Raw genomic sequence first — 20,000 nt, 5'->3', positions numbered from 1 at the left:
AGAGAGAGAGAGAGAGAGAGAGAGAGAGAGATGGCACTTAATTGGCAAGATGCCATTAAGTGCCATAAGTCTTACCTGGCTTAGTCACCTGCCTGCCCAGTTGGCACTCACTCTCCTGTTTGCCACAGTAACCTACCCAACCGGCTCGACCCTGCCCTATCCACCTGGCAAGAATGGTGATGGTGGATAGACGAGGCCTTGCTCTTTACCTCAGTTTAGTATCACTATCACCTCTCATCCACCACCATCCCTCATCCACCACATCCACCTCTCACCCGACGTGAAAATTAAAGTTGAAAATATATCCTTATTTTTGACCAAAATGTGGCACTCAGAGTGAGAGCAAGATAACAAAGAGTGAGAGCAGAGTGAGATAACAAGCTACCGAGTTGCTTGTTATCGTAACCATCGTTACAAATGCATCGTATTAAGAGGATATCCTCAAGGATATCTACGTTTTCTAAGCATCGGACTCAAAATGTTAGGGGGAGTTGCTCGAATTTGTACGTTTCTGCATAGGCTGAAAGGTTGAATTGTTTACGAAGTTGCAAATGAAGAGAGGATGGAGAGAGAGAGAGTGGTAATTAACAAAGGGAAAGAGTGAGAGAAAGTGAGAGAAAGAGTGAGAGAGAGAGAGTGAGAGAGAGAGAGTGAGAGAGAGAGAGTGAGAGAGAGCTCTAGGTAAATCCAGCGACAGAACACTAACTAAATCTCACAGAGCTGACAAATTAGAGCTCTACTCTACTCACAAGGAATAGTTGGAATATTTCTCCTTTAATTAAACACGGGGCACCTCTCTACCCCCCCTCACCCATCCCCCATTCCCCCTCCCCTCTTCATCCCCCCATCCCCCCCCCCCCCTCTATCCCTGTGCACTCTGCCAGACAACACAGTTAGATAGAGATCTTAGTAAGACCCGTGACAGTAGGAATTTGCGTCTAGTTTCTTAACATTATGAAACTAGCCGAGAAGAATATATATATATATATATATATATATATATATATATATATATATATATATATATATATATATATATATATATATATATAATTTGCCAAGTTTTCTGAACCAATTGAACACCTTTTATATTTTTTCCTTAATTTAGGAACGATTTTTGTTAAAGAATAATTTTCTGATATAAATTCTGTCTACGTGTAGCCACTTTACGTAAACTCAAATTGTTTGTAGGAGTTTAACAACCACGCTGTTCTTGTTTACAAACAAACAGGATACATTTCCTTCTTAGTTGGCCAGCGATTGTTTGCAATATAGCAGGCATCGAGGACCTTTAAAGTGTCATCCATTTCTGCCAAACGTTGCAAATAAAAAGGAAATAGGGTAAAAAAAAGAGTTGTAGACGTTTAATGGGTTTAATGGGTTCTAAATTAGAGCTTCAGTCAGTCCCTTGGGCAGGGGAAAGGGGTGAGGGAAGATGGGGGAAGGGTAAGGGGAAGGGTAAAGGGAAAGGAAACTAAAGGGAGGGGGACGTTAAAAGAGGGGAAAGAAGAGGAGTTTGAAGAGTAAACTTGTGTATTTTATTGGCCAAGTTTACACACACACAGCAGTATTCTACACCGGTTGTGTAAACTCATATATCTCTAGTATTTCCCTGCTCCCCCGTTCCTGAGAGCAGACCTATCCTCTATCCTCCCTATGGTCTCAATAGCCCATCGATACCATAGCCCCCTGTCTATCCCCTAGTACCATAGCCCCCCTCCCTATCCTCTGATACCATAGCCCCTGCCTACCCCCTGATACCATAGCCTATCCCCTCCGGTACCATACCTAATCTGTACCATAGCTCTATGGTACCATAGCCCACTAAAAATTCCACGCATCCTGGTTTTTAATTAAATATGATCAGGGAAGCTCGCTATGGGACTGAAGCAATATGCATTACTTTTATCTTTAAATATGATATCAGGTAAATATTGGGGTATATTGTGTTTAAATAGCCCCCCCTGATATTCCCCGTGTGCCTGCAGGATTGATTTAGCTCCTGGGCCCCGATTTTAAGGTCATATGGTGTCTATTGTAATGACTATTGCGATCTGTTTCTACCACTTCGATGCGGAGGTGTAGAGCCCAGGTATCCTCTCTGCCCAAGCTGTCGCCAGCTACTGCCAAAGGAGCTGACCAACCAATGACCCATCCCCTCCAGCGCCTCCAGATGTACGATAATTACCGCCGTCACGCGAGCTACTCTCGATTCTAAATTTGCTGCATAATATATGTTTTCAGAGTCTAATTGGATTATTTATCGCCAGAGTCGTTAGACACACTTTAATTACTGTTCGTTTGATCATTTTTTAGGGGGGTCGTCCGGTGTTTTTTAGTTTAAATCGTGTGTTGTAAATGGGAGTTTTATTAGGCTTTGTGCTCGTTAATTGATTGAGTTTTGTACGTTGGTTATCGTTGTTGTCGTTAAGTAAAGACTCGTTTTAAACGTGACTTGTTTACATAGGCTCTCCTGCTAGTTTGTTGATTCTGTTCGCTCAGGCAGACAGCTGATGGCTCATTACTGCATACTGACTCTTGAAGGATAACACGATATATTGAAGGATAACACGATATATTGAAGGATAACACGATATATTGAAGGATAACACGATATATTGAAGGATAACACGATATATTGAAGGATAACACGATATATTGAAGGATAACACGACATATTGAAGGATAACACGATATATTGAGGGATAACACGATATATTGAAGGATAACACGACATATTGAAGGATAACACGACATTGAAGGATAACACGATATATTGAAGGATAACACGACATATTGAAGGATAACACGACATTGAAGGATAACACGATATATTGAAGGATAACACGACATATTGAAGGATAACACGACATTGAAGGATAACACGATATATTGAAGGATAACACGATATACTAAAGAATAACACGATACGGTATACTGAATAATAACAGAACATGGTGTACTGAGGGATAACACGATATATTGAAGGATAACACGGTATATTGAAGGATAACACGGTAAATTGAAGGATAACACGATACGGTATACTGAATGATAACACAATACAAAATACTGAAGCATAATAGTACATGATACACTGAAGGATAACACGATATACTGTAGGATAACACAATACGGTATACTGAAGGATAACACGATATACTGTAGGATAACACAATACGATATACTGAAGAATAACAGAACATGATATACTGAGGGATAACACACGGAAGGATAACACGCTACAAACACTGAAGCACAACACACAAGCCATCATAACCTGAGTGATCAATACACTAACAATTGAACAAATCCACAAGGGCCGTGATGTAGGTTCGAACCCTTGTGGACTTGTTCATTTGATGCATCAGAATATTGTAATTTCTGTGGGTATCGCCACTTAATTCTTTCCGGCACTAATTCCTTAATTACCTGGAGAGTTTACATAATGTAAACTCAACTATCCCTTCGGGTTCGCTACTCTACGCGGCCCGGTCACCCACCCACGCAGTGGGTGACATTTTTACGGTTTTATTTTGTCTAATGCTAAGGTTTCTACTTTCCACTACTACTGCTATATCTACTATTAATACTACCACTTCTACTACTTTATCTACTATTAATACTACCCCTTCTACTACTATATCTACTATTAATACTACCACTTCTACTACTATATCAACTATTAATACTACCCCTTCTATTACTTTATCTACTATTAATACTACCACTTCTACTATATCTACTATTAATACTACCACTTAACTACTTTATCTACTATTAATACTACCACTTCTTCATCAAATGTTACTGCAACTTACACTAATTAAAATACAAATACTCATCATATAAATTATGACACTAAATATACTACAAAATATACAAATAATATATATATATATATATATATATATATATATATATATATATATATATATATATATATATATATATATATATATATATATAAATTCTAGTAATTTAGATACTAATTTACCTCCCTCGTTCAAGCAAGAATATAAGGTGGAAGTTCGGTTTAATTCATCACAAGAAGGAACTTTCAGACGCAAGCTCTTGGGCCCCAGACGTAGGCTCTTGGACCCCAGACGTGGGTGCCTGCTTGTGGCACATCTGGAAAGGAAAATGGAAGGGGGAGAATTAGACATTCTCACGGACGGATGTATTAATAGACTAGTGGGAAGGAATGAATGAAGGAAGGGAGTAAAGGGAAGGAAAAGAAGAGAGAGAGGATGGAGAGAGAGAGGTATGCAGAGTATCTAAGGCTCAAGGTTCTTGCAATGTTTTCTTTAACAGACAGACATTTATAGCGAGTTCCCTTGAGATAGCGAAGCGTTTACGAGATGATTAAGATAACGTTCGTCTTGCAAGGATGTATAGAACGAGAGGTACAGATACACCGAAGAGGGCGGAGATTGAAGCAGATACTATACATGTTCGAGAGATACTTTTATGTATATATCGAAGTTACTAGTCATACGCCTTTGAACATACGTGTGTATTTTTTTTTTGAACGTTCGGAAGCCGGGGCTAGGAGCCTAACTCAACCCTGCAAGGATATCTAAGTGAGTAAACACACACATAGATACGTACACACATAAACACGTGCACACACACACAGACACACACACACACACACACAGCAAACTCTATTCATAACTTTAAAACTAGATATGATAGAGAAATACGACAGGAGTCATTGTTTTAAATAACTGATGGCTAGAAAGGCGGGATCCAATAGTCAATGTTCGATCCTGTAGGCACAAATAGGTATCTGGTATTATCTCAGCATCTCTCTCTCTCTCCCTCTCTCTCTCTCTCTCTCTCTCTCCCTCTCTCTCTCTCCCTCTCTCTCTCTCTCTCCCTCTCTCTCTCTCCCTCTCTCTCTCTCTCCCTTCTTCGTTCCTTCCTTGTCTCTCTTTCCACCCAACAGTCTCTGGACGGCGCGGTGTATGAAAGGAAAGGGCCTGGACACGTATGAAGTGGAAAGGGGAAAGGTGTATGGAAGGGGGGAGAGGGAGCTTGGATATGTATGATGGAAGGGGGAGAGGGAGCTTGGATATGTGTGATGGAAGGGGGAGAGGGAGCTTGGATATGTATGATGTAATGGAAGGGAAAGTTGTAATGTAATGGAAGGGTCTGGACATGTTTAATGCATTAGGAGGCGGTTGAAGGGGTTAAATAGGTCGATACGTCGACTGCAGTATTGTAACCTTTGAACAAGTGAACATTTGAACATCCTTTGAACATCAAAACTTCCTCAGCTTTATTAAGACGAATATGACGAGTAGAATTTTTGTTTTCATTTTACCGAGATCAATGCATAATATTTTATGCATTGTTCTAAAAGGTCGAACTGGTGTCCGAGTGGCCTAGTGGTTCGATATAGGAAGAAGCCACTTTGAACTTGGAGTAATTGGAACCAACTTGGTTTCCTCCATGTTGAGCACTTACCCTAAAGCAATCACTATGAAAAGTTGGATGAGACTAACCTTAAGCGTCTGACCTCGAAGAACTAGTCAATCCCCTGGAAACACAAACCGTAACTGTCTCTATTTTCCGCTTGTTACAACTTGTAATAAAGTTGTTACATCTTGGCTTTATGACGTATTAGAACGTTGTTACAACTTGCTATATTGGTTGTTATAACTGGTTAGGAGGTGTTAAAACTTGCTCGAACGTTGTACCAACGTCGTAGTTTCGATGTGTGTTTGGCGGGATATCAGACATACAGACATTCTCTTCAATTAATATCAATTTGTTCCTCGAGTTCGATCCCCCGCTTCCCTTCCAGTAAATTACCTACCATCAAGGCCAAGAAGTTACTGAAAAGAGCTTTACCTTAGGTGAGCTTCTGCAAGTTCATCCAACACCCGTCGCCTGCTTCTTCCTGCGTCTGGTGTTCGCTCTGCAAGATTCCCATTAGCTAAATTGACGGCCCACCACGGATCGAATCCTATGGATAAAAGAGGCATTCAAAGACACTGCCCCCCCCCCCCTTACCCACCTTTCCCCTCCTCCCCCTTTCCTTTCACCATGCCCCCCATTACTTCTACAATTCCCCAGCTCCTCTTCCACTACAGTGTTCCTTTTCCTTGGCTCCTTTTCTCTCAGTTTGTTGACGTAGGAAGGGACTGCTAGAGAGGTGGGTTTCGGAAGTCGTGAACCTGCCATCTTGGAAGGGTTCGTTCCTCGTTTGAAAGCTTCGTAAGATGGAGGCTTTTAAAAGCTTGTGCTAAGGAGTACTCAGCCCTCTTTCTTGCTTCCTTAGTCGTTCTGTTTCTTGGTCTCAAGTTCAAGTTCGTTTGTTGAGACAATAAAGTAGATAGAGTAGATTAGGTTATTTCTACCCCCTCGATCTTGGTTTCAATATCCTTCTAACTGTCTCTGTTTCTCTCCAATTGTCTGGTCCTGTCTGTCTGTCTCTCTCTTTCTCTCTCTCTCTCTCTCTCTCTCTCTCTCTCTCTCTCTCTCTCTCTCTCTCTCTCTCTCTCTCTCTCTCTCTCTCTCTCTCTCTCTCTCTCTCTCTCTCTCTCTTCACGTCTCGATATCTATCTGTCCATTTTCGGGGACAGGAAGCCTAGTCATCTTTGCAAAGGTCCCACATGAATAGACCAACGCCTAAATTTGGGGGGTTATCTATTTACTGCTAGGTAAAGAGATGCATTAGGTGAAAGGAAATTTTGGGGTCTTGCCTTTTAAACCCCTTTAATTGACGGTGTATAGGTTTCACAGCTGATTTAGCTGTTTATTTCAGAGAATAAAGTTGTGAATGGAGTTTGTTTCAATCACTTCCTAACGCGTTTCATTTGTTTGCTATCCTGGCATTGATAAACAATAGATATACTGTGTCTGCAGTATATCTGGATATCTGTATATCAGCAGTATATCTGCATATCTGCAGGATATCTGTATATCCCAGTATATCAGCATATCTGTATATCTTCATAACTGTATATCTACATATATGTATATTTGCAGTATACATGTATATCTACAGTCCACGTGTCATGTGGATTTTTGCTTACCAAGTCCCCTATTGAACCACATATGTGGCTAAATATGGGTCTTGGTGTCCACATGTGTTCCTAATATGTTATTTTGTTCCCTTGTTCTTCCCCCTATTGTTTAATTCGGTCACTATTTTAATGGAGAGGAAAGGAAGGAATAGGGAAAAGATGGATAAAGGAGAGAGGTGAGATTATAGGTTGGGGAAGTCCAGGCTGTCCCAGGCACAGCCGGGTAGACCTTCGAGTTTGGGATATATATAGAGCCTGATCCCAATAGAGCTCCAATGTATAGAGGTACTCCAAGAGAGCCACTATGGGCCTCAGGGAAGCTTTAAAAAGCACCATCGAGAGAGTGTATGTGTGTGGGCAGACATTTGTCAGAGCAATGACACGTTCATAGATTCGATCCGTCATGACGGCTCCTGTGGATTTGTTCATTATGGAACTTTCACTTCGAGTTGTTGACCTTTTTAGGATATATATCCCCCAAACCCTTATCCCTGATCCCTGATATTTGTGTACCAAGTGGTATATTACCTGTCCCAAGCCCCTTATAGCTATCTGGGAAGGTCATTACTTGAGTAGATTGAATCCCTATAATCAAGGTTCTTAAAGGTCTCGTAAGGGTTCGTTCCTGAGAGCCGACGCCCTATACGTCTCGTAAGGGGCCTCTATACGTCTCGTAAGGGCCCGTTCCTGAGGGCCGAGCCCGTATACGTCTCGTAAGGGACCGTTCCTGAGGGCCAAGGCCGTATATACGTCTCGTAAGGGCCCGTTCCTGAGGGCCAAGGCCCTATACGTCTCGTAAGGGGCCTCTATACGTCTCGTAAGGGCCCGTTCCTGAGGGCCGAGCCCGTATACGTCTCGTAAGGGACCGTTCCTGAGGGCCAAGGCCGTATATACGTCTCGTAAGGGCCCGTTCCTGAGGGCCAAGGCCCTCTACGTCTCGTAAGGGGCCTCTATACGTCTCGTAAGGGCCCGTTCCTGAGGGCCAAGGCCGTATAGACGTCTCGTAAGGACCCGATTCTGAGGGCCGAGGCCCTCAACGTCTCGTAAGGGGCCTCTATACGTCTCGTAAGGGCCCGTTCCTGAGGGCCGAGGCCGTATAGACGCCTCATAAGGGCGCGCTAGGACGAGCATGACATGTAATTACTCCTGAGGAAGGCCCTGAAGACATCTTCCTGGGCGTGATTAATGGACTACTCACACACTAGAGTTATTCAATTACTGGCCATCATGACGCCTCGCCCAGGGACACTAGGGGGCGCCCTTGGGGCTGTGGTGGGGGGGAGAGGGGGGGGGTTGAGGTGGGGAGGGGGGTTGTGGTAGTGGGGAGGGGGTTGTGGTGGTGGTGAGGGGGTTGTGGTGGTGGTGGGGAGGGGTTGTGGTGGTGGAAAGGGGGTTGTGGTGGAGGGGAGGGGGTTGTGGTGGTGGGGAGGAGGTTGTGGTGGGGGGGAGGGGGTTGTGGTGGTGGTGGGGAGGGGTTGTGGTGGTGGTGGGGAGGGGTGGTGGTGATGGGGAAGGGTGGTGGTGGTGGGGAGGGGTTGTGGTGGTGGTGGGGAGGGGTGGTGGTGATGGGGAAGGGTGGTGGTGGTGGGGAGGGGTTGTGGTGGTGGTGGGGAGGGGGTTGTGGTGGTAGTGGGAGGGGGTTGTGGTGGTGGGGAGGGGTTGTGGTGGTAGTGGGAGGGGGTTGTGGTGGTGGAAAGGGGGTTGTGGTGGTGTGGAGGGGGTTGTGGTGGTAGTGGGAGGGGGTTGTGGTGGTGGAAAGAGGGTTGTGGTGGTGGGGAGGGGTTGTGGTGGTGGGGAGGGGGTTGTGGTGGGGGGGAGGGGGTTGTGGTGGTGGTGTGGAGGGGTTGTGGTGGTGGGGGAGGGGGTTGTGGTGGTGGTGGGGCGGGGGTTGTGGTGGGGGAAAGGAGGTTGTGGTGGTGTGGAGGGGTTGTGGTGGTGGGGAGGGAAGTTGTGGTGGTGGTGGGGGGGGGGGTTGTGGTGGTGGTGGGGAGGGGGTTGTGGTGGGGGAGAGGGGGTTGTGGTGGTGGTGGGGAGGGGTTGTGGTGGTGGGGAGGGAAGTTGTGGTGGTGGTGGGGGGGGTTGTGGTGGTGGTGGGGAGGGGGTTGTGGTGGGGGAAAGGAGGTTGTGGTGGTGTGGAGGGGTTGTGGTGGTGGGGAGGGGTTGTAGTGGTGGGGAGGGGTTGTGGTGGTGGTGGGGAAAAGGTTGTGGTGGTTGTGGGGTAGTTGCAATGATGGTGGAACTTATCTATAACTATTTACCTATTGAATACGGAAAATAAAATACAGTACTAGGGAGTCGTAGTCCAAATGGCCCGGTTTCGATTCCCGGCGGAGGTGGAAACAAACGGGCAGAGTTTCTTTCACCCAGATGCATCTGTTCACTTAACAGTAAATATGTACCTAGGAGTTACACCTGCTACAGTCTGCTTCCTGGGGATGTGTTTGTGTGAATGTGTTAGAAATATATGTAATAGATTTAATAGATTTAATAGAGGAAAAATAGATTAGTTTAGAGAGGCGGGGTCCAAGAGCTAATACCTCGATTCTGCAGACACAAATAGTAAACACATACACACTTCTTGAGGTTATCTTGAGATGATTTCGGGACTTTAGTGTCCCCGCGGCCCGGTCCTCGACCAGGCCTTCACCCCCCAGGAAGCAGCCCGTGACAGTTGACTAACACCCAGGTACCTATTTTACTGCTGGGTAACAGAGGCATAGGGTGAAATAAAACTTTGCCCAATGTGTCTCGCCGGCGCCTGGGATCGACCCCAGGCCCACAGGATCACGAGTCCAGCGTGCTGTCCGCTCGGCCGACCGGCTCACTTGGTTAAACTTAAAAAAAAAATGCATCAATAATCCAATTCATTAGACATTTAGGGAAAATGTTTCAGGCAGCGTCAACATGGCAGACAGAATGGATCTTTTCAATTATCACCAAAATTGCGCGTTTTATGTTACACAAATTATTCAACGTTTGTATTTGGAGTTTTGTGTGAACGGATCAGTAATGATATCAACACAGGTGATGATTTTTAATTATTCGGATCACAAGCTGGTTAACTATGTGTAAGGCTGGGAGAGAGAGAGAGAGAGAGAGAGAGAGAGAGAGAGAGAGAGAGAGAGAGAGAGAGAGAGAGAGAGAGAGAGAGGGAGGGAGAGAGAGAGAGAGAGAGAGAGAGAGACAGAGAGAGAGAGAGAGAGAGAGAGAGAGAGAGAGAGAGAGAGAGAGAGAGAGAGAGAGAGAGAGAGAGAGAGAGAGAGAGACAGAGAGAGAGAGAGAGAGAGAGAGAGAGAGAGAGAGAGAGGGAGAGAGAGAGAGAGAGAGAGAGAGAGAGAGAGAGAGAGAGAGAGAGAGACAGAGAGAGAGAGAGAGAGAGAGAGAGAGAGAGAGAGAGAGAGAGAGAGAGAGAGAGAGAGAGAGAGAGAGAGAGAGAGGTGGAAAAGAAAGAGAGGAAAGTAGATCAACATGACCAATAACTCAAGGAAGATAAGAACTAGGAGAAAATAAATAGGAATACATGACAGTGAAAGTTAAGGTTCAAATCGGAAATAAATTAACCTATGTCGGGAGCCGGTCGGCCGAGCAGACAGCACGCTGGACTTGTAATCCTGTGGTCCTGGGTTAGATCCCAGGCGCCGGCGAGAAACAATGGGCAGAGTATTATTTCACCCTATGCCCCTGTTACCTAGCAGTAAATTAGGTACCTGGGAGTTAAACAGCTGGTATGGGCTGCCTCCTGAGGGGGGGGGGGGAAGTTAGTAGATAGTAACAGTTGATTGATTGACAGTTGAGAGGCGGACCGAAAGAGCAGAGCTCAACCACCTCACCCAAAGAGTATATAATCCGATATTAAACACGGTAAAATTGTCTTTGAAAATGTAAGGTGCACCTTGCGAAACGCCTCCCCAGGCGTCAGACTATAATAAAGTGTAAAAATTAACTTTGGAGACTTAATTTTTCAACTTCCCTCAACAGTGAAGAAAAACGTAAGAAATATTGAGAATATTGTATGTATATATCTTACCTTTTCGGTCATATTCAATATATATATATATATATATATATATATACCTAGAAGGGGTACCACCTCTGGTGCAAATGTAGGGACCCATAGCCTCGGAGAAGAAAATAAAAGAGTACTCAGAGAAGACCTTGTGGATCCTCACTGAACACTTTGATATTTTCTTCTCCTACCACCCCTATTCTTTTGTTAAGTGTGTATATTTATCTAACTTTATTTGAAAATGTCATTACACAAAAAAAGTTACAATATTGATTACATACAGGGTACAAGGCTGCTTGTCACAAGTTGAATAGCTCCTCCAGCTCCTCAGATGGCGGGCAGGAACCATGGATGCAGTGAGCATTTCCTCTCTGGATTGCCACACTAAGGCGCTGAAAAAGAAAACTGGCAGCTCTGGGGTCTCTTGTTGTTTCGATTAGCTTAGACCCCAACTCCTTTAAAAAGCTAGCAGCACTTTTACCCCAGGCACCAAGTGTCTCTGAGGCAATGGGGACAAAATTGTAGTGGTGCTCAAGGTCTCTGTATTTACGTGACTTGGCCGCTTCCCGGTGATTGGCAGCTCCTCCTGCTTGTGTAGCACTGAAGTCAACATAGGTACTGGCCAAAGTTGAAACGCAAGTGTAGTCCCACACCAACTGTCTACCATTCTTCCAGGGGTTCACCGTAATTCCGTCTGGGCGACCGACAGGCTCATCAGAGTTGCGGGACATTAGGTAACGGGGCTCTCTCTCTGCTGGACAACCGGCTGTGGTAAGGCTCCTCTTAATAATGTCATTAACCTCGCCGTGTCTTGCATGCCATCCTCCCGTCCTTTGGCAAAGAAGGCCATGCCGTCCGTATCTGTCGGCCTCTGCCTCGCCGCAAATACACCTGTATTCGGTGTGGATTGGGGCAGCTAGGCGGAGAGCCACGGCAATTCGGAGGGCCTGCGGTGTGAGACGGGTGCCGGTTGCTGACATTGGGGTTGCTAATAGGAAATCACCTGCATGGGGAGCTGCTACAGCTCTAAGTCGGGCAGTGTCATGTGGTGTCGTCGCAGCTTCTAGCAAAGTTGCAGCTTCTTGGTCGGCAATGGGGCGATCCCAGCTGGATTGCTTATGGGCTTCAGAAGGCGGTGGTTGGGGTGCTGGTCCTGCGAGAGAGACCCATTTGGTTGTGCAGTCTGTGAAGCTGGGATCATGCACCCCTGCCTGTTGAACTAGGTGCTCAGGTAGGATTTCCTTCACCAGGTTGTCAGACCCCACTGAAGAGGACAGGAATGCTGGTACAGCAATTTGTGTTGCTGTGCGCACGCCAAGGCCCCCGAGTCTGACAGGAAGGGAGGCCTGTTTCCACTGTGAGTCGCTGAGGGAAAGATTGAGGGCTTTTTCTAGTGTTGATTTCAGCATGCTGTCATACTCTTCTAATTTAATATTGTTGAAAGATGGCGAACATCTTAGAAAGTAGGTCAGCCTGGGAAGGGACAAGCATCTGGTGATGAGGTAAAGTGCATCATGAGCATCGATGTCTTCAATCCTCTCGTTCATCCTCTTCAGGTCAGTGATCTTCTTACCAAGGACCCCGTCGATGGCATTCCTTCCAAGAGGAGCACCTAGGAGTGTGCTGTCCTCAGGGTTGGTTGTATGAATGTCAGGCAAAACAACCTTTATTTGCTCTATTATGTGCTGGTTGGTGGAGGTTATTTCGCACTTGGAAGGGTTCAGGGTGAGGCCTAGGCTTGCTCCTTGCCCATATATATATATATATATATATATATATATATATATATATATATATATATATATATATATATATATATATATATATATATATATTATATATATATATATATATATATATATATATATATATATATATATAATATATATATATATAAAATATGTGTGTGGGGGTTCCTCGCATTCATATTACGAACTTGAATGAAACTTTGATTTCTTTCATTTGGGCGAAAAAAATGGTTCTCTTGGAGGGGCCGTGAATAGCGATAAACGTCTTGGAGAAACCGATCCTCCTCCGCGGGTCCGCGTCCTCGAATCAATCGTGGCATTCAACCGTTCCCGCCATTTTCCTCCCGCCAATATTCGGTATTGGGAGACAACCTCTTCTAAAATTGCAAAATGCACAAAGGAGAAACGAGCCGTATTTGTTCTCGTGCAGCGACACTTAGGACCATTCCACGTCCAATATTTATCTTCCGACATACCCCCCTCCCATATATATATTTAGCAACATGCCTCTTCCTCCTATCTCTTCCCTTCCCACTTCTGGAAGGGGGCGCGTACCGCCCGCTTCGCCACAAGTGACGTCAGGAACTTGATATTGTTGGAACGCAACGGTTTCGGTGGTTATTGCTTCTGCTTTTTCTTTCAGAGGTTTGGGATTATATTATTTCCGGATGGACGTGTATTCCATTTTTTCCCTTCTCATTTTTTCCCCATTTTTTTTGAGGGGGGGGGGGATTTTCATCATTGTTATTGGGGGGGGGGGGGATAAAAGGAGGGAATGGATGGGGTTTTTGGTGTGGGGGGTGGTGGGGGATTAGGGGTTTATGAAGTAGGATTTTGTAGTCTGAAAGGGAAAAAATATCAGAGGAAAGGAGAAAGGATATTAGTTTCAAATTTGAGGATTTAAGGATTTGCGAATTGAGAAGGTGCTCGCGCGCATGAGCGCAGACTAAATTATTCTTGAGTGAAACTTTTTTGTACTTAATTCTCTTCGTAAATTGATTGCCCCACGTTTCCTCTTCCACATATATATATATATATATATATATATATATATATATATATATATATATATATATATATATATATATATATATATATATATATACATTATGCGGAATAACAACATTGAAAAAATGGGGTTTCGTTGGGTTGATGGGATAAAAAACGTTTTCGGTTTTTTATCCCATCATCGGAGCAAAATAGAATCTATTTTGCTCTGAAAATGGCCTGAAACCGAAAACTCATTAAGAAATCATTAAAGTTTTCAGTCTGATTATTCCGCATGTTTGGATCAGTGTTTTCAAGATCATTGGTACATATACTTACAGTGTACCTTGGTACATTTTTTCATCAAATCCTAGAACATGTTGGGCTCACGCTGAATCTACAAGTGTAAAACAAAGCTTGAATAGTCGCCAAGCTGTAAATCACCAGAACACTTTGATCCTACCAGGTTTCGAAGCTGGAGTTAGAAATTCCACTGTCCGGTACCACAAGCTTAAATCTCACACAAGATATCCTCCTGCAATCAATCGTCTGTAGTTACGTTATCTAGTCCCTTGTCCTTACGTTATCTTCCTCGCACAAGGAAGTAACGATAAACTTATCCTCGTTGCCTATAGGACAGACACCGATATTCAGGAGAAAACCTACCCAACTTTCGGTCTGAATTTCAGTAGAATGATGTTCTACTCTGAAGGTATATTAGCGAAAGGCGCAGTTAAACGTTTGAATATATTTTGCGAAATAAAAGAGTATCAACTTTTGGAAGGGCATTTTAATGGGAGGAGTGGTGGGAAAGGAAACTCGAAACCCTTTTCTTCCCCTTTCCACCCCTTTCCTGGCCTTGAAAACAATGGAAGAGTTAGAAATGAGAGAGTTCTGAGCACAGCAAGCGGCAGAGAGAAAGGATTGGGGAGTGGGGATAGGATAGGCAGCCAAACAGGTAGGCTGTCGTGCAAAGTTATAGGCCCTGAAAACTTAGGTACTTCGAATAATCTCATTAGCCTAAGTTTAAAGTTTATGCTGGCCCAGAAGCTGAGTTACCCGACCCTCATCCTCCGCAAGTTCATTTGCATATGGAGAATGAGGGAGAGGTGTGTTAAGGATCCTCTCACCACTCTCCTCTTCCCTCGTTATCTCACTATTTGGCCTGGTTAATGTTATTGACTTGCTTGGTGTGAGGTAAGAACCTTCCGTACCTCGTGTGTCAAGCCTATCTTGGTGTGTTCAGGGCTTGTCTCCCGGTCATTGGTCGGTTATTGTGATTAATCTCTCTCTCTCTCTGTCTCTCTCTCTGTCTCTGTCTCTCTCTGTCTCTGTCTCTGTCTCTGTCTCTCTCTGTCTCTGTCTCTGTGTCTCTCTGTCTGTCTCTCTCTCTGTCTTTGTCTCTGTGTCTCTCTCTCTGTCTCTCTCTCTGTCTCTGTCTCTCTCTGTCTCTGTCTCTCTGTCTCTGTCTCTCTCTCTCTGTGTCTCTCCCTCTCTCTCTCTCTCTCTCTCTCTCTCTCTCTCTCTCTCTCTCTCTCTCTCTCTCTCTCTCTCTCTCTGTCTCTGTCTTGAGACCTTGAGAATACATAGCAGTAAGGTCACTAACATCTCTACGGTATAGAGGATTCTTGAAATGTCCTGTCCAATCCAACCAGGACGTTTCAAGAATAACGATATTCTCGAATAATTTTCTTTAAGTTATAATAATAACATTCTTATAATAAGTTAATAAATAACTTCTCATATAGCCTACAATGGCCAGAGGTAAAACATTGCAATGTGCATATTCAAGATGGAAACGAGTTTGTTTTTAATCTAATGTTTTCCAACCTCTGCTGTCGAGAAATAACTTTTCTAGTTGTTGGTTCCGGAAATCAGTGAATCATGGTCCTATAAGGTGCGAAGGATAGATGAAATTGTGTATGTAATAATCTAAGATGAGGTCTGATAAAGACCTTTTGTGCCCTCTGTAATGCTTTTGCGCTACCGCTCACAGGATGAGTATGGGGTACACAATAAACTAGCCGCCTTCGGCGGCACCAATCAAAATCAATGGTTTCGTCTCTGACCAGGCCTCCTGATTGGTTGTCTGGTCAAAAGGGCCAAAAGGGTTTCGAAAACCGGTTCGGTCAGTCGAGTGAATTTTGAGAAATAGCAGAATAAGAACATATTCACTCATAACCCTAAAACGCATTTCTGTGAACTGTAGAACTCATATAAAAATATAATTAACTGCTAGGATGCACCCAATTCTGTGGCCTTTTTACATACCTCTAATTGGACCTGGTTATCACAGGGCAATTATGTTCAAACTCTTTTATATTGCATGCGAACTGAAATCAATTTAAATACAATTTCCTAAATGGGACAAATGGGTCATGACTCGTGAGTCAGTGAGTGAACCTAGTCATAGGTCTAGGTTCTCAGGTTCTCAGGTTCTAGGTTCTAGGTTCTCATGACTAGTGACTCAGTAAGTGAAAACTGGGGGGGGGTTATGGGTCATAACTCGAGCTGAGTGAGTGAACGCGCCGAGTATCGAGTGAACTCACCAAGTAAGTGAACTCACCAAGTGAGTGAACTCACAAAGTGAACCCATCCATCAATTATTCATCCACCTATTTTATGACTCATCTCTTATTGAAAAACCTGTCACTATTTTGATATAAAAAAGATTTTAAAAAATTGGCCACTAAATTATCTCTTCGAAATTAGTAATATAATTATATATTAGAATTAATTACATTATTAAAAGGAATTACCGAGATCTCTGAACGAATCAATTTGGCATTACGGTTCAGTGTCGTATATTTTTACCAATTTGAAATTACGAATAAATAATGAAATGCATTTTTATTTTAGGAGTTCCTTGCTTCTAAAATAATTCCGATCATATTCCAGTACTTTTTGCTACTCTTGACTACTGTCCAGTATCGTTGAGTACTGTCTAGCACCATTTAGTACTGCCCAACATCCTTCAGTACTGTCCAGCTCCCTTCAGTACTGCCCAGCACCTCAATATCGGGGCCCAGAAGCTAGAGCTCCATTCCTACATGTACTGCTACATAGGATAGCGTGGACGCGCGCGTGCACGAGCGCGTGCACGCACCTTGACTGCTCGTACCTCGGTACTTGGCAATAGTTTTGTGTGTGTGTGTGTGTTTAGCCAGAGTTACTAAAATATATATATAGATACATATGTAAATACATATACACTCGGGAGTGGGACCCTGGCGCTTAGCCATCTGAGGCTTTCCCCCCCCCCTCCCTGGCACTCTCCATCTAGACCCCCCTCTCTCTCCATTAGCAGTCTCCCCTTTGGTTCCCCTTAACCACTGTCAACCCATTTGGTCTCTGGGTACAGTACACCTTGCCACTTTAATCCTGTACTCTTGACTGAAAAAAGACCCATTTTTAGCCTTTGTGTGCAAATGCCTTCCTAATTTGCTGGGGACATTAGACGAACTAAACTAGATAATAGAGTTCATGCTATGTGTAGCAAGATTAGGGGAATTTTTTACATGAAAACTATTTTCTAACTGCTATTTGTTAATACTGTAATTACTGATGTTGTTAGAAGTACCTAAGGCAGTGAAGGTACCAGTAATGGCCCAGAGGAACTCCATTTAAGGTTGATTTTTCTTCCTTAGTATAGTTTCTTTATGATGACCAGACCACCCACACTAGAAAGTGAAGGGACGACGACGTTTCGGTCCGTCCTGGACCATTCTCAAGTCGATATTTGCATGGGTCTGGTCAACTTACTTTAGCCACGTTATTGTGACTCATCCCCTGCATGTAGTTTCTTCTAGGATATTCCTATTATATCTCTTTCTAATTTGGTAGGTAATTTTTATATATCCTTTGGAATTCCTTATATCTCTAGTCCTTTTTTTCTAGTTCATGAGTTTTGTGGAATGTAAGGTTTTGTGGCTGTCAAGAGATGTGGAGTTCTTTAACTCTATTTTACCTCTTGTAGTTCTTCCAGCATCCTGTAGTTACTATGCAGTAATTTAGGCCCTTAACTGAATACATTTCCCTGCCCTGTGATGAAACATTATTTGCATAGGTTTCTCTTCTGTCTTAGAGAGAGAGACACTCGCTCTATGAGATATATTTGTTAGGGATATAAATTGTCATTTACACTTGCGTGGAAATACACATTCCAATCCCCTTAATAAGGAAACATTTCTTATTAGGACGTCTCATAGTCCAGTCAATAGAGCTTCTGCTTCACACACACACACGATCCACAGTTCGAATCTCCTACAGTACAGCTCAGGTGAATGGAATTGTCACGAATGTTCTTTTAATATGTATTTGCTCAAGTTGCCCAATCCTTCAATATCCAAAACCATATCTTTTCCCATTTATATCATATATAAATATAAATCCTAAGAGAGTTATATAAATCCTATAAATCCATATATAAATATAAATCCTAAATCCTACATATGCAATGTAAAGCAACATTTACGAGGTCCCAAAAATATTGCAACAAGGTTTCACTTCACTGCAATACATGCATATTCCTTGAAGACGTCCAAGAAGACTTAATAAATATTGAGAGACTACATATATATTCCATCCGACATCAAGGCAGATCTTTGTCTCTATAATTGCTATTATATCTGGCTTCAATTCCCCTCACCTGTAACTTTAGGTTTGTTCACCTTATGTAAACATCATCTGTGTTCGCGTCTAAGAAGGTGCAACAGGAAAGGAATAATTTTGAATGATAATTGCAGGGTGGAGCTTGTAGTTTGACTTGAGAGAGAGAGAGAGAGAGAGAGAGAGAGAGAGAGAGAGAGAGAGAGAGAGAGAGAGAGAGAGAGAGAGAGAGAGAGAGAGAGAGAATAGGGGGGTTTGGGGCAGCGAGAGAATTGGAATACGAGTGAGTTTGCGCTAAGGTCTGTATGTTGTAGGTACCTGCACAATATTTTAATTACCAGGAGATAACTCACATTCCTGGGAGCAGCGAGCCAGGCATGGCACATTCTTGTGCACTGCGACCCCCTGGCCAAGGTGTGAGGGGAGGAGTGGTGAGGGGAGAGAGAGCAAGGTGTTGAGGAGAACAGAGGTGTGAGAGGAAGTGGTGAGGGAAGAGGGCAAAGAGGAGAGGGGAATGTGGTTTATATAAAGAAGCCTTGCCTCTGCTCAGTGTCCAGCAGAGAGAGAGCCCCGCAACCTACTGAACCGTGACTCTGTTAGCTTGGCCGGCCGACCAGACGGAATCACACTGCGACCGTGGAAGGGTGGCAGACAGTTGGCATGGGACTATACTTGCGTATCCACCCTGGCAACCACATATATCAACCTCTCTGCCGGCACAGCAGGAGCCGCGGCGACACGTAGAGAAAGACACAAGTCAACCAAGTACAGGCAATTTGATCATCGGTACAACTTCGTTCCAATAGGGGTCTGAGACCCTAGGCCCATGGGGAGAGAGTGCAAGAAGGTTTCTTATGCATCTTGGTTCCAAGCTCATTGTCACCTGTTATACTAGAGATGATTCGAAGAGAAACTCTGCAGGAAACACACGAGGAAATTGAACAAATCCACAAGGGCCGTGACGAGGATTCGAACTTACGTCCGGGATTGGATTCGTGATGAGGATTCGAACCTGAGTTCGAATCCTCGTCACGGCCCTTGTGGATTTGTTCATTTGATGCATCACGTTAGTGTGATCTCTGTGTGTGACACGAGGAAATTCCTACCAACTGCAATAGCTTATTAGAACTACAGTCTTTATTCTTCAATAATAAAATATATTAAATTTTCCTCCCCCCATTTTTCCTTGTTAATAGGAAGTAAATATTATTTATCGCATGTATGCTGAACCATTTATTGTAGCGAGAGTATTAAAACAAAATTATATATTAAATTACCAATATTATTAAAATTATTATCAATATTAAAGACAGTTTTAAAACAAGTTCGTATTACACCATATTTTATTGATCTAGATTAGTCGGGGGTGATTAATGTAAGGCCAAAGTTAATTAATATATAAGTGAAGTCTAAGTATTTCTTTGCTGGAAAAGTCTTAATAAATCAAAGCCTAATGACTGCCATTAATATAATAATTTATGCCATATTGTCGTTAAAATATCACCGTGGGAGTGTTGCTATATATGACAATTGAGATATGTTGACTAGATCACACACTAGAAGGTGAAGGGACGACGACGTTTCGGTCCGTCCTGGACCATTCTCAAGTCGAAG

General features: G+C 43.5%; 1 protein-coding gene across 1 annotated transcript in view; it reads left to right on the top strand.

The window, feature by feature from the left end:
- LOC123773583 (RNA-binding protein Raly) overlaps positions 1 to 20,000 on the top strand; it is a 713,369-nt gene that overhangs the window by 181,259 nt on the left and 512,110 nt on the right. The window lies entirely within an intron of this gene.

This window comes from Procambarus clarkii, chromosome 72 (genome assembly GCF_040958095.1).
Source record: "Procambarus clarkii isolate CNS0578487 chromosome 72, FALCON_Pclarkii_2.0, whole genome shotgun sequence".
Classification (NCBI taxonomy): domain Eukaryota; kingdom Metazoa; phylum Arthropoda; class Malacostraca; order Decapoda; family Cambaridae; genus Procambarus; species Procambarus clarkii.
This window is presented reverse-complemented; position numbering and strand designations above follow the sequence as displayed.